Raw genomic sequence first — 19,300 nt, forward strand, 5'->3', positions numbered from 1 at the left:
CAAACTACAAGTCCAGTTGAGAGAGAAGACAATGTAGCGGCACAATGGTAACAGAGGATTTCAGCCGGGTAGAACACACACACACACACACACACACACACACATGACTACTTCATCAGGGATGGATGAGCACTGGGGGGGGGGGCTACATGACTACTTCATCAGGGATGGATGAGCACTGGGGGGGCTACATGACTACTTCATCAGGGATGGATGAGCACTGGGGGGGGGGGGCTACATGACTACTTCATCAGGGATGGATGAGCACTGGGGGGGGGGGCTACATGACTACTTCATCAGGGATGGATGAGCACTGGGGGGGGCTACATGACTACTTCATCAGGGATGGATGAGCACTGGGGGGGGCTACATGACTACTTCATCAGGGATGGATGAGCACTGGGGGGGCTACATGACTACTTCATCAGGGATGGATGAGCACTGGGGGGGGGCTACATGACTACTTCATCAGGGATGGATGAGCACTGGGGGGGCTACATGACTACTTCATCAGGGATGGATGAGCACTGGGGGGGGCTACATGACTACTTCATCAGGGATGGATGAGCACTGGGGGGGGGGCTACATGACTACTTCATCAGGGATGGATGAGCACTGGGGGGGGGCTACATGACTACTTCATCAGGGATGGATGAGCACTGGGGGGGCTACATGACTACTTCATCAGGGATGGATGAGCACTGGGGGGGGGGGCTACATGTCTACTTCTTCAGGGATGGATGAGAACTGGGGGGGGGGGCTACATGACTACTTCGCCAGGGATGGTTGAGAACTGGGGGGAGGGGGGGGGCTACATGACTACTTCGCCAGGGATGGTTGAGAACTGGGGGGGAGGGGGGGGGGGCTACATGACTACTTCCCCAGGGATGGTTGAGAACTGGGGGGGCTACATGACTACTTCGCCAGGGATGGTTGAGAACTGGGGGGAGGGGGGGGGGCTACATGACTACTTCATCAGGGATGGATGAGCACTGGGGGGGCTACATGACTACTTCCCCAGGGATGGATGAGCACTGGGGGGGGGGGGGCTACATGACTACTTCCCCAGGGATGGATGAGCACTGGGGGGGGGGCTACATGACTACTTCCCCAGGGATGGATGAGCACTGGGGGGGGCTCCATGACTACTTCCCCAGGGATGGATGAGCACTGGGGGGGCTACATGACTACTTCCCCATGGATGGTTGAGAACTGGGGGGGGGGGCTACATGACTACTTCATCAGGGATGGTTGAGAACTGGGGGGGGGGGGCTACATGACTACTTCATCAGGGATGGTTGAGAACTGGGGGGGGGGGGGCTACATGACTACTTCATCAGGGATGGTTGAGAACTGGGGGGAGGGGGGGGGGGCTACATGACTACTTCATCGGGGATGGTTGAGAACTGGGGGGAGGGCTACATGACTACTTCATCGGGGATGGTTGAGAACTGGGGGGGGAGGGGGGGGCTACATGACTACTTCCCCAGGGATGGTTGAGAACTGGGGGGAGGGGGGGCTACATGACTACTTCCCCAGGGATGGTTGAGAACTGGGGGGGGGGGCTACATGACTACTTCCCCAGGGATGGTTGAGAACTGGGGGGAGGGGGGGGCTACATGACTACTTCCCCAGGGATGGTTGAGAACTGGGGGGGGGGGGGGCTACATGACTACTTCCCCAGGGATGGTTGAGAACTGGGGGGGGGGGGGGGCTACATGACTACTTCCCCAGGGATGGTTGAGAACTGGGGGGGGGGGGGCTACATGACTACTTCATCAGGGATGGATGAGCACTGGGGGGGGGGCTACATGACTACTTCATCAGGGATGGATGAGCACTGGGGGGGCTACATGACTACTTCATCAGGGATGGATGAGCACTGGGGGGGGGGGGGGCTACATGACTACTTCTTCAGGGATGGTTGAGAACTGGAGGGGGCTACATGACTACTTCATCAGGGATGGTTCACAACTGGAGGGGGGGGGGCTACATGACTACTTCATCAGGGATGGTTCACAACTGGAGGGGGGGGGGCTACATGACTACTTCATCAGGGATGGTTCACAACTGGAGGGGGGAGGCTCCATGACTACTTCATCAGGGATGGATGAGAACTGGGGGGGGCTACATGACTACTTCATCAGGGATGGTTCACAACTGGAGGGGGGCTACATGACTACTTCTTCGGGGATGGGGGGGGCTCCATGACTACTTCTTCGGGGATGGTTCACAACTGGGGGGGGGGCTACATGACTACTTCATCAGGGATGGTTCACAACTGGAGGGGGGGGGGGTGGGCTCCATGACTACTTCTTCGGGGTCGGTTGAGAACTCCATGACAACTTCCTCAGGGATGGATGAGAACTGGATGAGAACTGGGGGGGGGGGGCTCCATGACTACTTCTTCAGGGATGGTTGAGAACTGGAGGGGAGGGCTCCATGACTACTTCAACTGGGATGGTTCACAACTGGGGGGGGGGCTCCATGACTCCTTCATCAGGGATGGTTGAGGACTGGGGGGGGGGGCTCCATGACAACTTCCTCAGGGATGGTTGAGAACTGGGGGGGGGGCTCCATGACTACTTCAACAGGGATGGTTCACAACTGGGGGGGGGGGGCTCCATGACTCCTTCATCAGGGATGGTTGAGAACTGGGGAGGGGGGGGGGGCTCCATGTTGCATGGTACCATAGTATGACTGCTTCATTGTCCTCCAAACAAATGGTGTCACTGTCACATTACAGAGAAAATACATCTGCAGCATTTCAGCTCATATCACTCTCATTTCCTGAATGCCAAGTGCAATAGCCTAATGCACTCAATTATGACTGAGTATCTGTTCACAGAGCTGACACAGTGCAGTGTTCAGGGTAGGACAGTATCCCAGTGGAGGGTAGTACTATGGTGTACTAGGGTACTACAGTACTAGTATAACCTAGGGCAGTATCCAGTAGTACTAGGGTACACTAGGGTACTATAGTAATATTGTATACTGGGGTACTATAGTACTAGGGTATACTGGGGTACTATAGTAATAGGGTATACCGGGGTACTATAGTACTAGGGTATACTATGGTACTATAGTACTAGGGTATACTAGGGTACTATAGTACACTGGGGTATACTAGGGTACTTTATTACTAGTATAGCCTAGGGCAGTATCCCAGTGGAGGGTATACTGGGGTACTATAGTAATAGGGTATATTGGGGTACTATAGTACTAGGGTATACTATGGTACTATAGTACCAGGGTATACTAGGGTACTTTATTACTAGTATAGCCTAGGGCAGTATCCCAGTGGAGGGTATACTGGGGTACTATAGTAATAGGGTATACTAGGGTACTATAGTAATATGGTATACTGGGGTACTATAGTACTAGGGTATACTGGGGTACTATAGTAATAGGGTATACCGGGGTACTATAGTACTAGGGTATACTATGGTACTATAGTACTAGGGTATACTATGGTACTATAGTACTAGGGTATACTAGGGTACTATAGTACACTGGGGTACTATAGTACTAGGGTACTTTATTACTAGTATAGCCTAGGGCAGTATCCCAGTGGAGGGTATACTGGGGTACTATAGTAATAGGGTATACTGGGGTACTATAGTACTAGGGTATACTATGGTACTATAGTACTAGGGTATACTAGGGTACTTTATTACTAGTATAGCCTAGGGCAGTATCCCAGTGGAGGGTATACTGGGGTACTATAGTAATAGGGTATATTGGGGTACTATAGTACTAGGGTATACTATGGTACTATAGTAGTAGGGTATACTAGGGTACTTTATTACTAGTATAGCCTAGGGCAGTATCCCAGTGGAGGGTATACTAGGGTACTATAGTAATAGGGTATACTGGGGTACTATAGTAATAGGGTATACTAGGGTACTATAGTAATAGGGTATACCGGGGTACTATAGTACTAGGGTATACTATGGTACTATAGTACTAGGGTATACTAGGGTACTATAGTACTAGTGTATACTAGGGTACTATAGTACTAGGGTATACTATGGTACTATAGTACTAGGTTATACTAGGGTACTATACTACCTGGTTAAATAAAGGTTCAATTTAAACAATAAATTGGCAGTTGGTTATTAGGCCTACTGACGGGTGATACTGATAGCGAATAATATTCAACAGGAAACAGGAAACAGGAAACAGGAACCTGTCACACTGTCATTACCACCTGCTCTCCACTGTGTAGGAGTCCTGAGAGGCTGATCCTATGGCAACATGTGTTCCTGTCACGACTCCTACCGAAGGTTGCTCCCCTTCCTGTTCGGGTGGCGCTCGGCGGTCGTCGTCATCCGGCCCACTAGCTGCCACTGATCCCTTTCCCCCGTTTCTGTTTATTGGTTTCACCTGTGTTCATTTTAGGCTGATTGGTCTGGCTTTATTTACCAGCATTAAAAGGTATAGCACTACTACGTTACAGATCCACAGCACATTAAGTCATGATAGAAGCATATTTTCCACCTGCTAAATTGGGTCCTGTCACCCAATATCAGCCATAAGAGCTAGAGGGTTATGTTTTACTATGTCTGAACCCTAATTGTGAACGTCATCATTACTGTCATCATCCTCATCATCATCCGCATCCTCATCATCATCCTCATCATCATCATCGTCATCATCATCCTCATCATCATCATCATCCTCATCATCATCGTCCTCATCCTCATCATCATCCTCATCATCATCGTCATCATCATCGTCATCATCATCCTCATCATCATCATCATCGTCATCATCATCATCATCATCGTCCTCATCATCATCATCATCATCGTCATCATCATCGTCATCATCATCATTATAACACAGTTCACTTAGGTCAAATAAAGATACACTGGGTTCTCCCCATTATTCCCCACCAGAGACTACAGTACCCAGAATCTCCAGTACCCACCTCCTCCATTCTTCTGACACAGGTAAGGGAACCTCCAGACGTTGCCCAAGCCTACAGAAAACCCAACCTGGGCCAGGATATACTGCAGCTTGCTGTTCCAGGCCGGCCTCCCCTCCTCGTCCCCTGGAGAAGGCAGCAGGCCCTTGCCCATGGCCGGCTGGGCCCCGGGGCTGAGACCCATACTCATCCGGCTGCTCTTATAGTCCAGGGGCTCGGCCAGGGTCAGGAGGTCCGCCACTGACTCAGTGACTGGATCACTGTGAGGGAGTCCCAGGGTCACCTTGCTGTTCTTAAGCATGGTGATGGTGGGTGGTAGGAGTCTGACGGTTCAGAGATCAGAGATGTTCAGAGGGTCGAATCCACAGAGATGTGAAGAAGGACGCAGTTGGGGTACGCTGCTTTGTCCAGAATCTGTGAAGAGAAAGGTTTAGAGATGGTTACTGAATAAACTGTGATATCTACAAGACCAAGGTGAAAATATGTTGTTTCTGTTGGCCACCATTTCGGTGTATCAGTGGAACATTGTATTACAAACCACAGTAAAATCTGAAACCCATTAAAGCTGAGTCATGTGGGTGACATTGGTGATCACCTGAGTTGCAGCCAATGTGGGCGTCTGTTAGTGTGATTACTGGCCTTGAGAATATTGTGTAAACAAAGAAAAAAATCTAATTTGTCCACGTCATATATTATTTAGAAGAAAAAAAACGTGTTTAATGTGGAGGTGAGTCCATGTCTGGAGTTACTGCTACAGTTTAGGTTTGAATCGTTTGTGTGACCAAGCTGTCTATAAACACCATTCAGCTCGACGACAACAGCCATTCCAGCGCCTGCAGTACCTCTCCTGTACCAGCTTTGAAAAGAAATCCCAGTTGACCAAATGAAAAGGCTGCTGAGCAGTTCTACTTCTGGTTGAATGAGCTGTATTGTCTAGGCTCTATCATAATAAGACCATTTGCATAGAAAATATGACTGGAAATCGGCTGTGTTCTACTTCTGGTTGAATGAGCTGTATTGTCTAGGCTCTATCATAATAAGACCATTTGCATAGAAAATCTGACTGGAAATCGGCTGAGTTCTACTTCGTGTGTAATTGATTGTAACGCTGCCTGGCTGGCTGGCTGGCTGGGTGGGTGCTGGCTGGCTGGCTGGGTGGGTGCTGGCTGGCTGGCTGGCTGACTGGGTGCTGGCTGGCTGACTGGGTGCTGGCTGGCTGGCTGGCTGGCTGGCTGGCTGGCTGGCTGGCTGGCTGGCTGACTGGGTGCTGGCCAGCCAGCCAGCCAGCCAGCATCCTTCACTTTTCTTCCTCAGAGGACTGTTGGTTTAGCCCAACAGCTGATGGAGAAAGCCTGTGCTAAGTAGAATGAGTAGAGGACCAGCGCACGCAAGATTTAGTCCTGAGTTCTGGCACCACGGCACACAGTTCTGGCACCACGGCAGACAGCTCTGGCACCACAACAGACAGCAGAATGAGTTCTGGCACCACGGCACACAGTTCTGGCACCACGGCACACAGCTCTGGCCCCACGGCAGACAGCTCTGGCACCACAGCTGACATCATACTGAGTTCTGGCACCACAACAGACACTCTGGCACCGCGGCAGAAAATTCTGGCACCACAGCTGACAGTTCTGTCACCACAACAGCTGACATCATATTGAGTTCTGGCACCACAACAACAGACAACAGACAGTAGACAGGCAGTCCCAAGTGCAACAAAGGTGGAGCTGTGAAGCTTGTCTTAGACCTGAAAGCGTGCGTTAGCTCCCCGGGCTAATGCCTAGGCTTTACTCAGCAGGCTAACACAGTCGAAGCCACTCAATGTTTGAATGGGCTTAAATACTTTAAATTGACATGAAATACTTGACATTTAAATGAAACAGCCAATAATGGGACGACAAGAACATCAACGGATTAAAATGCCAAGCAACAACTAAGCCAAGAGATAGGACCTCACATGGGGCATATATCTTGAAAGTCATATTGTCAGACTTTGAGGTTAACTTTCTGAGCGGTTTCAGTGACTGCCTCTAAAGACATCACCTGTCGACCGGCAGGCAGGTCTGTTTGATCTAAACGGAGGCCACTGAAGCTGTGAGGGTCAAGAGACCAGCTAGACGACATAATTAAGCATGGTCTCTCAAGTGCAGCAAGGTAGGAGTTCTCACTGAGATGGCCACCCAGAGACCAGTCCAACTGCACTCTGTCTGCACCTAACATCACATTCCTTAGCTGGAACAATCTCCTGCAGTCACGACATGCTGCATTAGCATACTCCTCAGTGGACTCCGTCAGTATTCAATATAACATGGCTCATTCCCTTGGTTCTCACACACTCAGTACTCAACACCTCTTGACCTCTTCCAGAGAATATATATTAGAGACAAATCAAGGCTTTGTCCCAAATGACATCCTAATCCATATATAGTGCACTACTTCTGACCCCAGTCCTATGGGCCCTGGGCAAAAGTAATGCACTATATAGGGTGCCGTTTGGGGACTTACACAATACTGTATGTATCTCTGAAGTCTCCAGCACTTCATCACATAGTCATCAGTTTAGTGTCCATCTCACTGTGGCAGCCTATACACAGTACATTGTAATTGGTTTAAAAAAATAATTGGTAACAAAATGTTCAAAGTCTCTAGGAGATGTGCATCCCAAATGGCACCCTAACACTGCATACAATAACCTGTTTCCCAGTGTGCACATGTACAGTACCAGTATAAGGTCTGGAAACACCTACTCATTCAAGGGTTTTTCTTTATTTTTACGGTTTTCTACATTGTAGACTATTAGTCAAGACATCTAAACTATGAAATAACACATATGGAATCATGTAGTAACCAAAAAAGTGTTAATATATTTTATATTCTTCAAAGTAGCTACCCTTTGCCTTGATGACAGATTTGCACACTGTTGGCATTATCTCAACCAGCTTCACCTGGAATGCTATTCCAACAGTCTTGAAGAAGTTCCCACATATGCTGGGCACTTGTTGGCTGCTTTTCCTTCACTCTGCTGTCCAACTCATCCCAAACCATCTCAACTGGGCTGAGGTCAGGTGATTGTGGAGTCCAGGTCATCTGATGCAGTACTCCATCACTCTCCTTCTTGGTCAAATAGCCCTTACACAGCCTGGAGGTGTGTTTTGGGTCATTGTCTTGTTGTAAAACAAATGAGTAAGTAAGCGCAAACCAGATGGGATGGCGTATCGCTGCAGAATGCTGTGGTAGCCATGCTGGTTAAGTGTGCCGTGAATTCTAAATAAATCGCAGACAGTGTCACCAGCAAAGCACCCCTACACCATCACACCTCCTCCTCCATGCTTCACTGTGGGAACCACACATGCGGAAAACATCCGTTCACCTACTCAGCGTCACACAAAGACACGGTGGTTGGAACCAAAAATCTCAAATTTGAGCTCATCAGACCAAAGAACAGATTTCCACTTGTCTAATGTCCATTGCTTGTGTTTCTTGGCCAAAGCAAGTGTCTTCTTCGTATTGGTGTCCTTTAGTAGTGGTTTCTTTGCAGCAATTCAAACATTAATGACTGATTCACGCAGTTTCCTCTGAACAGTTGATGTTTAGATGTGTCTGTTACTTGAACTAGCTGAGGTTGAATATTTTAATCCTGTTAATTTGCTGATGGTCCGAATATGTTACACAAAAGAGTGGTGAGAATATCATGCATGAACTCAATTTCAATTTCAATTTTTCTTTGTCATGCCTCAGGAAGAACAGTCCACCATGTACTGACTGCAGGTCAGTCAGCTGAGATGAAGGTACACAGACAGCGAGTAGTCCCATAAAGACATGGACTGACTGCAGGTCAGTCAGCTGAGATGAAGGTACACAGACAGCGAGTAGTCCCATAAAGACATGTACTGACTGCTGGTCAGTCAGCTGAGATGAAGCTACACAGACAGCGAGTAGTCCTATAAAGACATGGACTGACTGCAGGTCAGTCAACTGAGATTAAGGTACACAGAGCGAGTAGTCCCATAAAGACATGGACTGACTGCTGGTCAGTCAGCTGAGATGAAGTTACACAGACAGCGAGTAGTCCCATAAAGACATGGACTGACTGCAGGTCAGTCAGCTGAGATGAAGTTACACAGACAGCGAGTAGTCCCATAAAGACATGGACTGACTGCAGGTCAGTCAGCTGAGATGAAGCTACACAGACAGCGAGTAGTCCCATAAAGACATGGACTGACTGCAGGTCAGTCAGCTGAGATGAAGCTACACAGACAGCGAGTAGTCCCATAAAGACATGGACTGACTGCAGGTCAGTCAGCTGAGATGAAGCTACACAGACAGCGAGTAGTCCCATAAAGACATGGACTGACTGCTGGTCAGTCAGCTGAGACGAAGCTACACAGACAGCGAGTAGTCCCATAAAGACATGGACTGACTGCAGGTCAGTCAGCTGAGATGAAGCTACACAGCAGTAGTCCCATAAAGACATGGACTGACTGCAGGTCAGTCAGCTGAGATGAAGCTACACAGACAGCGAGTAGTCCCATAAAGACATGGACTGACTGCAGGTCAGTCAGCTGAGATGAAGCTACACAGAGCGAGTAGTCCCATAAAGACATGGACTGACTGCAGGTCAGTCAGCTGAGATGAAGCTACACAGACAGCGAGTAGTCCCATAAAGACATGGACTGACTGCAGGTCAGTCAGCTGAGATGAAGCTACACAGACAGCGAGTAGTCCCATAAAGACATGGACTGACTGCAGGTCAGTCAGCAGAGATGAAGCTACACAGACAGCGAGTAGTCCCATAAAGACATGGACTGACTGCAGGTCAGTCAGCTGAGATGAAGCTACACAGACAGCGAGTAGTCCCATAAAGACATGGACTGACTGCAGGTCAGTCAGCTGAGATTAAGGTACACAGAGCGAGTAGTCCCATAAAGACATGGACTGACTGCAGGTCAGTCAGCTGAGATGAAGGTACACAGACAGCGAGTAGTCCCATAAAGACATGGACTGACTGCAGGTCAGTCAGCTGAGATGAAGCTACACAGACAGCGAGTAGTCCCATAAAGACATGGACTGACTGCAGGTCAGTCAGCTGAGATGAAGCTACACAGACAGCGAGTAGTCCCATAAAGACATGGACTGACGGTAACATTGTTCTACATCTTACAATATTCTCAAGGATTTAGATGCATATAACCACTGCTAATACACCACACGGACTCAGATGCAGCTGCACATCGGTATTGGAATGAAAGAAACAGGCATAAGTTGTCGTCGGACACCGCGCATGAAGAGAGCAAAGGAACGGGAAATCAAATAGTGAAGCCGGCGTCACCAGAGACAGATAACTTTATAAATGTAAACCAATCCATACATTTTAAATACAATACTTGAGTTTTGAAAAGTTGAGACTTGTTCCACAGATTTTAGTGTGCTTTTATAGATTTGAGATTCCCAGTGTTGTTTATTGAGATTCCAGTGTTGTTTATTGAGATTCCAGTGTTGTTTATTGAGATTCCAGTGTTCTTTATTGAGATTCCAGTGTTGTTTATTGAGATTCCAGTGTTCTTCATTGAGATTCCAGTGTTGTTTATTGAGATTTCAGTGTTGTTTATTGAGATTCCAGTGTTGCTTATTGAGATTCCAGTGTTGTTTATTGAGATCCCAGTGTTGTTTATTGAGATTCCAGTGTTCTTTATTGAGATTCCAGTGTTGTTTATTGAGATTTCAGTGTTGTTTATTGAGATTCCAGTGTTGCTTATTGAGATTCCAGTGTTGTTTATTGAGATCCCAGTGTTGTTTATTGAGATTCCAGTGTTCTTTATTGAGATTCCAGTGTTGTTTATTGAGATTCCAGTGTTATTGAGATTCCAGTGTTGTTTATTGAGATTCCAGTGTTGTTTATTGAGATCCCAGTGTTGTTTATTGAGATTCCAGTGTTCTTTATTGAGATTCCAGTGTTGTTTATTGAGATTCCAGTGTTCTTCATTGAGATTCCAGTGTTCTTCATTGAGATTCCAGTGTTCTTTATTGAGATTCCAGTGTTCTTTATTGAGATTCCAGTGTTATTGGGATTCCAGTGTTGTTTATTGAGATTCCAGTGTTGTTTATTGAGATTCCAGTGTTGTTTATTGCGATTCCAGTGTTGTTTATTGAGATTCCAGTGTTCTTCATTGAGATTCCAGTGTTGTTTATTGAGATTTCAGTGTTGTTTATTGAGATTCCAGTGTTGCTTATTGAGATTCCAGTGTTGTTTATTGAGATCCCAGTGTTGTTTATTGAGATTCCAGTGTTCTTTATTGAGATTCCAGTGTTGTTTATTGAGATTTCAGTGTTGTTTATTGAGATTCCAGTGTTGCTTATTGAGATTCCAGTGTTGTTTATTGAGATCCCAGTGTTGTTTATTGAGATTCCAGTGTTCTTTATTGAGATTCCAGTGTTGTTTATTGAGATTCCAGTGTTATTGAGATTCCAGTGTTGTTTATTGAGATTCCAGTGTTGTTTATTGAGATCCCAGTGTTGTTTATTGAGATTCCAGTGTTCTTTATTGAGATTCCAGTGTTGTTTATTGAGATTCCAGTGTTCTTCATTGAGATTCCAGTGTTCTTCATTGAGATTCCAGTGTTCTTTATTGAGATTCCAGTGTTCTTTATTGAGATTCCAGTGTTATTGGGATTCCAGTGTTGTTTATTGAGATTCCAGTGTTGTTTATTGAGATTCCAGTGTTGTTTATTGCGATTACAGTATTGCTGATTGAGATTCCAGTGTTGTTTAAAATGGCAAAATAACTTGTCTCCTATAATTTTACAGAATCTGGAAAATCAGAATCTGGAAAGTCAGTCCAAAAATAACTCTCTGCTGAAGAGAAGCAGCGTTTTGCTGGTGCTACTGAAGACATGATGTCTGATGTGGAGACAGAATCAGAGGAGACGGATGCCTTTTGAAGAACTTCCCCACCCTGACACTTCCTTGTGTTTGAGGACCTGATTGCATCAGCAGACCGGAGAAGAAGGGCCTTACTGGGAGGAAAAGCCCCTACCCAGAACATCTATTATGCAATAGACCACAGATAATGCACCTTAAGAGACGATTTTCACTGACTTTTCACACCTGCTTCTCAACTGAAGTTTTGCACCTACTCTCACTCACCAACCAACTTACATATTCACAGCTTGAACATCACCCTCTTCTTCTAAATATTCTTATAAATGTGTTGATATTGTGTATATTATTATAAATGTGTTGATATTGTGTATTTTCTTATAAATGTGAGGGTATTGTGTATTTTTTTAAATAAATGTGTTGATATTGTGTCTTTTTTGATGAATGTGTATTGCACTGTTGAGGAGAGCTTGCAATATTAGTTTTGTTTTATTTCCTTACTTAGTTTGATTAAAAAAAATATTATGTTGTACACTTTTTTTAAATTTTATATTATTTCCTTAGAGATATTTTATTTAATAATTTGTTTCACTTTTTAACACTTGTTATTTTCTTTAGGGGGTTTAATAATACTTTAAAGAAATTGTTAACTGTCTTGGCTTATCTTGTATACTTTATTTGCCAAATAAAATAATTATTTCATATTTTGTTCCGTTACAGTCTTATTCTAAAACGGATTAAATACATTTGTTCCTCATCAATGTACACACAATACCCCATAATGACAAAGTGAAAACAGGTACCTTATTTACATAAGTATTCAGACCTTTGGCTATATGACTCGAAATTGAGCTCAGGTGCATCTTGTTTCCATTGATCATCCTTCAGATGTTTCTACAATTTGATTGGAGACCACCTGTGGTAAATTCAAATGATTGGACATGATTTGGAAAGGCACACACCTGTCTATATAAGGTCCCACAGTTGACAGTGCATGTCAGATCAACAACCAAGCCATGAGGTCAAATGAATTGTCCATAGAGCTCCGTGACAGGATTGGGGAAGGGTACCAAAACATGTCTGCAGCGTTGAAGGTCCCCAAGAACACAGTGGCCTTCATAATTTTTAAATGGAAGAAATTTGGAACCACCAAGATTCTTCCTAGAGCTGGCCGCCTGGGCAAATTGAGCAATCAGGGGAGAAGGGTCTTGGTCAAGGAGGTGACCAAGTATGTGATGGTCACTCTGACAGAGCTCCAGAGTTCCTCTGTGGAGATGATAGAACCTTTGCAAAAATGTCCAAAAACCTGTTTTTGCAATGTCATTATGGGGTATTGTGTGTAAATTGATGAGGAAAAAACACAATTTAATCAAGGTGTAATCATTAGTTCAACAGTTGCAAACAAGAGTTTCTATTGGACCCCGTTTTGTTCCGTTTTATTACGCTTAAGAGTTTTTTCAACAGAATCAGCGGAATGAATACAACCCTGATCACCCGTTAACACAGTTCACTTTCATAGCAGCCATGTTGTATTCCTTCTCACATCAATGCGCTCTCCTCCTCTCACCTCTTCCCTTGTGAACTTCCATGCACAACGCATCAGCTGTATGTGACCAGGCGGAAAAATTCTTTCGAAGCCAAACCGCCACACACAGCCTATGTTGTTCTTGCCATGTTAGCTAAAGGAACGTGATAGTCACCTAATAGAACTAACAAGTTAGTAAACCCACTACAATCATGCAGCAACGTTACAGTGTACAGTCAGTAAGCAGGTACACTGGCGGGCCCCGGTGGCAATAATTTAGTAATACCAAACGTTTCCCTTGACTTGGAAGAGTTCCAGTGTTGTGTTGGATAGTCATAGCCAGCCAGCTAACATTTGAGCAGGATGTTTCATTAGGTTGAACTAGCTAGCTGCATTTGCTAGTGAAGTAAGTAAAACTGAAACTGAAGAAATAAATACGAAATCTCTATCTCTATTTCTTTCGAGCTTCTCCTTCATTTTGGAAGAAATTAATTTGTTTAATACTGTTCAACTATTGTCTTTCTCTTTCTTTGAGTCAACAACTCATCACATTTTATGAACTGCAGTGTTAGCTAGCTGCAGCTTATGCTTTCAGAACTAGATTCATTCTCTGATCCTTTGATTGCGTGGACAACATGTCAGTTCATGCTGCAAGAGCTCTGATAGGACGTCCTCCGGAAGTTGTCATAATTACTGTGTAAGTCTATGGAAAGAGGTGAGAACCATGTGCCTCCTAGGTTTTGTAATGAAGTCAATGTACCCAGAGGAGGACAGAAGCTAGCTGTCCTCCGGCTACACCATGGTGCTACCCTACAGAGTGCTGTTGAGGCTACTGTAGACCTTCTTCGCAAAATGTGTTTTTATAAATTATTTGGTGGCATGTGAATATATTTTTTGTAGTTTAATATAAAAATTATTACTTTTTAAATGTTTAAAAACATTTATTTTTCTGAAATTCACTGAGGAGGATGGTCCTCCCCTTCCTCCTCTGAGGAACCTCCACTGATAATTTATGAATGGTGGCATTGCTACAGGTCAAATGACTGGATGGATCCTTGGTAGGCAATGGTTGGTATGCAATGGTTCTTCCTGTTAAATTTCAAACTCATCCCTGCACCATCCAACCTCTCATAATTTATTTTCCCATTCACGTATCTTGCTCTCACTATCTCACATAATGACAGCTCATAAAAGACAGCTGCCAATCACATGAAGTCACTGTGACAAGATAGGAGTGAACTAGCCTTACGCTGCCAGACATCACACCGTCACAACTGGGGTCGAGGCTAAGAACGCATTAATGTTAGGACCAATGGCATGATGGGTGATGTCAAATCAAATCAAATGTTATTTGTCACATGCTTCGTAAACAAGCTTTAGACTACAAGTGAAATGCTTACTTATGGGCCTTTGCCAAAAAATGCAGAGAGAAAAACAAGAAATAATAGAAAAATAATAACAAGGGGAATAAATACACAATGAGTAACGATAACTTGGATATATACACAGGGTACCAATTCCGAGTCGATGTGCAGGGGTAAGAGGTAATTGAGGTAGATATGTACATATAAAGTGCATTCGGAAAGTATTCAGACCCCTTGACATTTTCCACATTTTGTTCCATTACAGGCTTATTCTAAAATTGATGAAATTGTTTTTCCCCTCTCCCCCCCCCGAAATATCATACAGGGTAGGGTAGCCTAGTGGTTAGAGCGTTGGACTAGTAAAAACCCCCGAGCTGACAAGGTACAAATCTGTCGTTCTGCCCCTGAACAGGCAGTTAACCCACTGTTCCCAGGCCGTCATTGAAAATAAGAATGTGTTCTTAACTGACTTGCCTGGTTAAATAAAGGTAAAATTTAAAAATACTTACATAAGTATTCAGACCTTTTACGCATTACTTTGTTGAAGCAACGATTACAGCCTCGAGTCTTCTTGGGTATGACGCTACAACCTTGGCACACCAGTATTTGGGGAATTTCTCCCATTCTTCTCTGTAGATTCTCTCAAGCTCTTTCAAGTTGGATGGGGAGAGTTGCTGCACAGCTATTTTCAGGTCTCTCCGGAGATGTTTGATCGAGTTCAAGTCCGTGCTCTGGCTGGGCCACTCATGGACATTCAGAGACTTGTCCCGAAGCTCATCGTGAGGTTGCAGAGAGAACAGTCTATGACTAGGGTGCCTGGAGTCTTTGGCAATTTTTCGGGCCTTCCTCTGACACCGCCTGGTATAGAGCTCTTGGATGGCAGGAAGCTTAGCCCCAGTGATGTACTGGGCCATTCGCACTACCCTCTTTAGGGCCTTCCTCTGACACCGCCTGGTATAGAGCTCTTGGATGGCAGGAAGCTTAGCCCCAGTGATGTACTGGGCCTTCCTCTGACACCGCCTGGTATAGAGGTCCTGGATGGCAGGAAGCTTGGCCCCAGTGATGTACTGGGCCGTTCGCACTATCCTCTTTAGTGCCTTGCGTTCAGAGGCTGAGCAGTTGCCAAACCAGGCAGTGATGTAGCCAGTCAGGATGCTCTCGATGGTGCAGCTGTAGAACCTTTTGAGGATCTGAGGACTTATGCAAAATCTTTTCAGTCTTGTGAGGGGGAATAGGTTTTGTCTTGCCCTCTTCACGACTTTCTTGGTGTGCTTGGACCATGTTAGTTCGTTGGTGATGTGGACACCAAGGAACTTGAAGCTCTCAACCTGCTCCACTACAGCTCCATCAATGAGAATGGGGGCGTGCTCAGTCCTCTTTTTCCTGTAGTCCACACTAATCTCCTTTGTCTTGATCACGTTGAGGGAGAGGTTGTTTTCCTGGCACCACACGGCCAGGTCTCTGACCTCCTCCCTATAGGCTGTCTCATCGTTGTCGGTGATCAGGCCTACCACTGCTGTGTCATCTGCAAATGTAATGATGGTGCTGGAGTCGTTCCTGGCCGTGCAGTCATGAGTGAACAGGGAGTACAGGAGGGGACTGAGCGCGCACCCCTGAGGGGCTCCAGTGTTGAGGATAAGCATGGCAGATGTGTTGCTACCTACCGTTACCAACTGGGGGCGGCCCGTCAGGAAGTCCAGGATCCAGTTGCAGAGGGAGGTGTTGAGATCCTTAGCTTAGTGATGAGCTTTGAGGACACTATGGTGTTGAATCCTGAGCTGTATTCAATGAATAGCATTCTCACATAGGTGTTCCTTTTTTCCAGGTGGGAATGGGCAGTGTGGAGTGCAATAGAGATTGCATCATCTCTGGATCTGTTGGGGCGGTATGCAAATTAGAGTGGGTCTAGGGTTTCTGGGGTGATTGTGTTGATGTGAGCCATGACCAGCCTTTCAAAGCACTTCGTGGCTACAGATGTGAGTGCTATGGGTCGGTAGTCATTTAGGCAGGTTACCTTAGTGTTCTTGGGCACATGGACTATGGTGGTCTGCCTTGTACTGAGGAGTGCCTTCCGTCTGGCCACTCTACCATAAAGGCCTGATTGGTGGAGTGCTGCAGAGATGGTTGTCCTTCTGGAAAGTTCTCCCATCTACACAGAGGACCTCTGGAGCTTTGTCAGTGAACATCGGGTTCTTGTTCACCTCCCTGACCAAGGCTTTTGTCCCCCGATGGCCGGGCGGCCAGCTCTACGAAGAGGCTTGGTGGTTCCAAATGTATTCCATTTAAGAATGATTGAGGACACTGTTCTTAGGGACCTTCAATGCTACAGAAATGTTTTGGTACCCTTATTCAGATCTGAGCCTTGTCCAATCATTTGAATTTACCGCAGGTGGACTCCAATCAAATTATAGAAACATTTCAAGGATGATCAATAGAAACAGGATGCACCTGAGCTCAATTTCAATTCTCATAGCAAAGGGTCTGAATACTTATGTAAATAAGGTAATACTTATGTAAATACTGTATTTCTGTTTCTGTTTTGTATTTTTTTGTGGCAAAAAATGTAAAAAAATAATAATAATCACTTTGTTATTGTCGATTGCTGAGGATTATTATTTTTGAATCCATTTTAGATAAATCTGTAACGTAACAAAATGTGGAAAAGTCAAGGGGTCTGTATACTTTCCGAATGCGCTATAATTATAAATATGGCATCAAAATGTTGAGAATCGGATCTCCACCCTAGCTGATCATTGTATTACATCTTGTTCTGATCGTAGAGTAATGAAACACGCAGGGAAATTGAGCTTGTCTGTGGTGGTCGGTGAACCCGCAACCTTCTGGCTCGTAGCCCTGCGTGGCATTGACTGTGCCACAAAAGCATGCTGAAGTGGCAATGTCGATATCCACATTTATAAACACAGGGTCGCTCCAGTTATTGTAGTTGTGGTCGTAAACATTATTTTTTGTTTATTATATGAGAGGGAAGGTGTTCAATTTATTTTACAGTACAAGGTGAGGGTCATGTGAAAATATATGTAACTTTGGGGGATGGGGAGGGTGCATTTGCTTTTGGATGACACCTTGATTTGGACCAGCCCCTCCCCCATGGTAAATGTCGATCTGTCCCTTAAGTTTACCCTTTCGTTAACTAGGCAAGTCAGTTAAGAACTAAATCTTATTTTACAATGACGGCCTACCCCGGCCAAACCCTCCCCTAACCTGGACGACACTGGGCCAATTGTGTGCCGCCCTATGGATCTCCCGATCACGGCCGGTTGTGATACAGCCCGTGATCGAACCAGGGTCTGTAATGTCAAACTCAAAACTACTAGGGGAAAGAATGGCCTTCTCTGAGGACAACAAATTATTATATTCTATAGAATCTATTATATTCTATTCCATGTGGTTCCTGAGTCGATTTGGGTTTTAAAAAAACGGAGTAAAAATCCCATAGCATCTTGACTTCGAGCATCTTGATAAGATAGGTGTGCATCCTCCAGGCCGAACTGAGAGACATCATCATCACGTGTCCACAGGCACACTGCGTAATGTGACGCTCCATAGTGGAATTGGTTTTATTATTGCTTCAAACAGTTCAAAAACAGATGGAGGAGACATGAATTGTCGCCAAGGTCAAATCAAGAAAAACCGAATAGGACATCCACATCCGTGCATCCAGAGACGGAGCAAAGTCGAATATTTCCTCAGTCACTGACCTGATCACCAAATACATTTGATACCTGACATGAAAGACACAGACGCGCATCGTAGGCCCATTATCGAACTAAATATTGTAGACCACACCGCAACCTATATGCTATGAGGGCTCATCTCGCACCGAAAAGGGCGAACGGTTTCTATAGGCAAACCTACAGTATAAAATAACCTAATGCAACAATCATGCAGAAAATGCCAACACGTATTATAGACATATTTGACAGGGTGAGAAATAACGGTTAATTTCCATTGACTGTAACAATGATCTCATTATTGCAGCCTATAGATATGTCATGATGCAATCGAATAACGCGTTTCTGGATGGAAGATGGAAATAAGAGTCGTAAAGGCTCAATGCCATTCTTACCTTATTCGCAGTTGAACAACAGTCTATATTTAAATCCCCACGTTCAATAAGGCAAATATTCACCCATCTCTCCTCTGTGCGCACAGAGATGCGAAATCACCGAGAGCTCCTTGATGGAAATTGACATGCGGTGAGGCGCGTAAAGTCTGACGCAAACAGACATCCGCCGGTTCTCATTGGCAAGTTTAGCGACTAATAACGGTCACTTTCACACACATTAACGACCATTTATTTGATTACTTAATCAATACAACAATGATATTGTCTATATTATCACAGTGATAATATAGACACTGCAGGTTTATTCCACGTGGCTGATGTTGGTGGGACAACTCCCACGTATTTAGGGTTTACTATGGGGAAAGTTTTTTCCATCACGATGCCTGACGCAGGTTTGAGTCATCCTAACTTCTTACGTCAGCAGATGTTTACAAACCTATTTTAAAGCATCTGACTGCAGTATATTCAGTCCTGTGGGAAAATAACAACACAGGTGTTCTGTGTAACCCGCGTGA

General features: G+C 45.2%; 1 pseudogene; it reads right to left on the reverse strand.

The window, feature by feature from the left end:
• LOC135503903 (sodium-dependent neutral amino acid transporter SLC6A17-like) overlaps positions 1-19,003 on the reverse strand; it is a 49,882-nt pseudogene extending 30,879 nt beyond the window's left edge.
• Positions 19,004-19,300: the final 297 nt, after the last annotated feature.

The sequence above is a fragment of the Oncorhynchus masou genome, chromosome 18, assembly GCF_036934945.1.
Source record: "Oncorhynchus masou masou isolate Uvic2021 chromosome 18, UVic_Omas_1.1, whole genome shotgun sequence".
In the NCBI taxonomy this organism is placed as follows: Eukaryota; Metazoa; Chordata; class Actinopteri; order Salmoniformes; family Salmonidae; genus Oncorhynchus; species Oncorhynchus masou.